Source organism: Sinohyriopsis cumingii, chromosome 3, assembly GCF_028554795.1.
Source record: "Sinohyriopsis cumingii isolate HCF-2022 chromosome 3, ASM2855479v2, whole genome shotgun sequence".
Classification (NCBI taxonomy): Eukaryota; Metazoa; Mollusca; class Bivalvia; order Unionida; family Unionidae; genus Sinohyriopsis; species Sinohyriopsis cumingii.
The window spans coordinates 130,613,597-130,619,596 of record NC_142963.1 but is presented as its reverse complement, the minus strand read 5'-3'; positions in this window follow the sequence as shown (position 1 = coordinate 130,619,596).

Here is a 6,000-nt window from a genome sequence, read left to right as displayed (position 1 = left end):
AATCTTTAAAATAAAAAAAAATATCCCTAGAACACCTATCGAGTGTTTAGCGAGTTCGTCGGGATGTTTCAAGGACAGCACAAATATATAACTTAACTAAGGACAGTACCCACAATAATTAATCCAGTGGGTGATACGAAAAATATGTATCAACCACAAGTCAATATTGTGGTTGGGAATTTTGCTGAGCGGGGGGTTTTTGCGGTTCCCCCCACTATTATAAAAATCGCAATTATGCGTACACCACCGACAAATTGTCAGCCATGGGGGTTTGATCCTGGACCGCGAGCGTCACAGTCCAATACCATACTGATTGAGCTATCAAACCTTGTTACGAACATATGTTTCGGAAGTTAATATATAGTTAGCTATATAGCTAAGGAACCAATATTTACACTAAACAGCGGTTTCTGAATAATAACAGTTTCTGTATTTATAACAGTTTCTGAATAATAACAGTTTCTGTATTTATAACAGTTTCTGAATAATAACAGTTTCTGTATTTATAACAGTTTCTGAATAATAACAGTTTCTGTATTTATAAACAGTTTCTGTATTTATAAACAGTTTCTGAATAATAACAGTTTCTGTATTTATAACAGTTTCTGAATAATAACAGTTTCTGAATAATAACAGTTTCTGTATTTATAACAGCGTTTTTCCTAAGCAGACTGAGAATCAATAACAACAGTTTCTGTATTTATAACAGCGGTTTTCCTAAGCAGACTGAGAATCAATAATAACAGTGGCATGAACACACCCGCAGGTCGATTACCATGACAACGGTTTCTGTTCTACACACAGCTTCCTGCGGATCAATAACATTGTCATGATCTCTCGTAATGTTGTATGATGGGGAAATATTTAAAAAACATAAATAATACTTCTACGAGTAATTAATTACGATGTAATTAGTTAAACTGACTAATTACGATCATAAAAAATCAAAAATCTACGAAGAAAACTATATATTACAAAGTAATCTCCCTTTTATATAATCAAAATTCAGTAGTGTATGGAGGACCTACTGTGACATAAATTAAAAAAATTAATTCAATGTGGTGATGATAGTCAATAATGTGGTGATGATAGTTATTGATACTGAAATGTAATTTTCTGCTTATATTTTTTCGAGAAAGTAGATCTGGTTATATTTTCTGCGACGTATTTCACCACACGCGAGTCAATATCAAAATATGTCGCAGCCGCGTTCATAGACTGAAACATAATTTCTTTGCCGGTTTCTATGTTTGTGGAAATTACCGCCCTTCTAGAAACTGTCTTACATCTTCCCGTATTACCACATGCAGAGTTCACGCTTCGTGTGACAACACGAAGGTTGGATAAATTATTGTTTTGAGGATTTCCATCAATATGATCAATAACAAGACCGTCATTGATCATCCCATTATGACATTCATACGTAAATCTATGACACAGATAATGTTTCTTCCCAACAGTAAACATTAGATAGCCAGTATTAGAAACAACGCCAACTGGTCTCTTCAACTTGCAGTGTCTGATGATACCATTAATATTTGATTCATAGTTTGTTATGACAGGATGTGGGACAAATATATTTTGCTCCATTATAATAATATTATGCGTTTAAATCATTGTTTGTCTGAAATCTTGATATATAATCCCTCACGGATTTTATAGCGTTTTCACCGCTATTATTTTTTTTTGTCATAATATCTTTTAAGTTCTCTGAACCGTTTCCCGCCGCACTTTCCACATAATTCTGTTTTTCCTCGCACTCCAATACCACACCGTAGACATGGTATTGGTCCTAGACTTCCTCGTCGTATGTTTTGTGAGTGCATCCAACAAAATTCCTTTCTACAGGATTTGTTGCATCGATTTACTGAGCCGATCATCAACCATCTGCATTGGGACATTGTATATATATATATATAATTTTCTTTATTTAAATATTTGTTTTAATTATATGAACGAGTTTGAGAGATTATCCCAAACTAGGCCTGTTAAATATAAATTCAACCTTGACAGATTATCTTCTGACTTGCCAGTGCGAGATCTGGTTGATCCGAAAAATAAAAGTTTGATCTCGAAAATTCACGACGCCAAGAAAGAATTTTACACGGATGGTGCATCTCATACATGGTCAACGTTCAAGATCATACGCACTGACGGAGTCAAGGAAGCTGTCACGGACGCCACAATGAACGACAAACGAGCGGCAACTATCATTAACTACATCGCTGAATACGAGGGCAATCAAAAATATTTCTTCAGAGTAAAATTTATTGTATTAACAGAAACAGGTAGTTGGATTATCCGTGACAAATATGATCCTGTCCTTGGCAATAATAAAACTATCATATTAAGTAAAAATTCCAGACCGGGTCTACTGACGGGTATTGACAGATCGTATTATGAGCGAGCATATCCTGTAACGGCGGTTATTTATGGAATCTATGAGATAAATAAAAAACCCAACGTTGATAAACTAGCGCCGATGAAATTTTCAAGGTTAAATTGTGTGGCTGAACGAGTAATAGAACACTTTACAAACGCGATGCGTGGAAATGGATTAACTGATTTAAGGCGTGAAAAAATAAACTCGTGGGCTGATTCAGTTAAGGATACCGGTGCTACAATAAAAGATGTTGCTGAGTTAGGAAAAATATTAAAATTTCCAATAACTGTGGCGACAATAACGGGAGAAGTACTGTACCAGTCGAAATATAAATCGAAAGGAGCTCCAATAAATATTATCGATCATAACGCGCACGCATGGACTAACGCGGTAACAATATTTCCACGTGATCGAACTGTTAGATTTTACCCCACAGATATGGGGGCAGATATGTTTGATTTTATTAAAGAAATAAGTAAAACCGATCCTGTATCGGTATGGTTATTTAAAAGTAATGAGGAGGGTGAATTTGATCAGTTTGTCAAACCGAACGGTGAAATATATCGCACAGAATCCCTCCATGACGAGATGAAAAATCTTGCGACGTTTTTACAGTGCAAGCACGCGGAAAATACTGACAAATTACTAACTAATTGTTTTACCGTTCCATCTGTTGCGGCTCATTTCGCCAGAGAACGAAATTCATGGAAACCAACACGATTTGATTTACTCGAGGACGTACGCGCAAGTTGCGTCGAATATGGACATGGCGGATTATGGAATACCAAATACAATTACAATGATGTTATTTCGGTTGATATGGTTGCATGTTATCCAGGAAGTTTTCTGGGATACGGAGATTGTTCTGTGTACTTTGAAAGATTTGGTCACCCTACAAACGAGATGACGCGAGTGGCAATTAATGGACCATTACCTGATTTTGATCTGACTGGATTCGCCTGTATTGAATCATTCGAGTTTAACGAAAATCTTCACAAGATTTGTTATGTTTGGTTTGGTAGACATTTTTGTGAAAAACGTTGGGCACCTATAGTTTTGTTGCGATATATGCTAGATTGTATGATACTGACATCGTTGGTGGTCAGTGAGGCAATTATATCATATCATGCACAGACCAAAGTTTGGTTGCCCATGTCAGATTCTGAAGTTATTAGCGAGTTTAAGGATGATATTCCTAATAAACTCAAAACCGCAAAAGATCTCGGTAGAAAAATTATAGGTAAATTTACTCAAGGTGGTGCATATGATTATAAAAGACATCACGCACGATTAATTTTAGATGATGCCGAGTACGATTTTATAATCGCTGATACAACGGCGAAAAATACATTTGTAAATCGAGAGAGTGTTTATTTATCCGACGGAACAAAATTAGGTACGATCGTTAGTTACATAAATGACGTATCCCCGCAATATACTCATCTAAGATCTTCCATGTTGGCTTATGTTTCTATAAATTTATTATCGATGATTAATAGATTTCCTGAGACCGCAGTCAGAGTCGCAACAGACTCATTTTATATTTCAAGTAAATATTTAGAACCTGTTATGAAATTTACAAGTAATGATGAACGATGGGGTTCGTGGAGAATAAAAAAGGAAGTATTACACAATTATGTAGAATCAGCAGATGTTCCAGTGAGAGATTTTTATCGTGAGGGTAATAAAATATCAGAAATGTCGAAGGCACCATCGTTGAGTGATCCAATAACCAGATATAAGACAGTATATCTCAATGGACCTGGTGGATGCGGCAAAACAACTCGAACGATTAATGTTTTTAGAAATTCAGATATAATCGTGCTGACACCCACACATAGACTTGCACGAGAGATGAAACAGCGACAAGTACAATCGTGCACATATCATAGTTTCTTTCGGTGGCGCGGAGATACATGGACTCCTGAACGGATGGGAGAAAAATATATACCTAAAATAATTATTTGGGACGAGATATGTACGGTGTCATTGGATACATTAAAAATGTTTCTTGATTGGTTGTTGACGAAAAATACCGCCATAATAATGTGTGGCGATCATGGTCAACCGCCGCCCTTTGTTGGACCATCTCCACATGATTGGTTAAAAAATTTCGTTGATTATTACGAAGAAATAGATGATGATCATAGAGCTCTTGATGCAAATTTGAAGGAGTTTAAAAAATTAATCAGATTACAATCAAACAAAATTCAGTGTGAAATAATACGTGGAGTGATCTCAGAGACATCAATGAGTGATTTTTTGAAATTATGGAGACCCACCGATTTGATCGTAGCAAGTAGAAAAATAATCAGAGACGCTTTACAACAGCAGTTATTTCAACGACATAAAGAAAAATATTCAGAACTACCCGTACCGTTGTGTTATAGACCATCAGATACACGAAAACAGAATATTAATGTTGATATTCCAGGACCCTTGACAGAGTCAAGGAAACAGAATCTCGTATTAAATGATATTGTCGCCGTTGATATCAGTGTGGTCGAAGATGCAATACACGCTGACAAATCTCCATGGGTGTTGGGATACGCTATGACAATCCACTCGTCTCAGGGATTAACTATTTCTGACACACGAGTCTGGATTGTAGACGATCGCATCGAGTGGTCAAATTTAGTTTATTTGGCGGTATCGAGGGTCAGAAATATATCTCAATTACGTAGAATCATAATTCCAGAAATCGTTGATAAATTTAACATCATCGATGATGATATAATAAGAAAAAAATTAATCGGATACAAACAATCTGACAAAAAAAATAAACACGACTTTGATCTTGATGTTGAATTTATTATTGAGCTAAAACAGCAGCAGAACAATCATTGCACCAGTTGTAATTGTATAATGTTATGGCGATATTCGAGTAATGATTCAAGACAATTCACCGTAGATAGAAAAGATAATAGTCGCGGTCATACACGAGAAAATACCATGTTAACCTGTCTTGAGTGTAATCGACGTAGAGGCGCTAGTTAAGTGATCGAAATCACCGGAGTGATTTTGGTGGTAGTTGTGTATCCGCGGGAATTATTTGTAGTTGTTCACGTGTAAATCCACGTTGAGGAGCGGCCGAATCTAATCTGTAGATTGCAGGTCTGGAAACGCCTACGTTTCTTCCAGTGGATCTTGTCACGGTAGATATTTTGTGTGTGGTAACACTCCAAATAGGATCAGTCGCTCTCGCTTTACCACCTTCAAGTTCACCAGGCTCATATAAATATCTGACTGTGACATCACCTAATATTTTTTGTTTTCCAGCATCTTTTCGTTGTGTTGGTATATTTTTTTTTGTGACCGCGCTAATGGGTTTCATGTTGGTTGTTCGTGTGATCTCATTATTTAATGCAGCTATCACGCCTGGTAATCTTGCCACCCATTCGCGAGATCTTTTATCCTGAATAAATTCCCTCGCGTATTGATATCCAAATAACCGCTCAGCAAGTGTTCGATTAAATCGCTCAACAATTGCTTGATCACGGTGAATTGCAGTATGTCCTCGTCGTATTTTGGTATTATGTTGTTTCATCAGCGATGATACTGGACCAAGAAATTCCTTACCAGGATCAACCTGTAGTAGCTGTGGCCATCGCAGACCA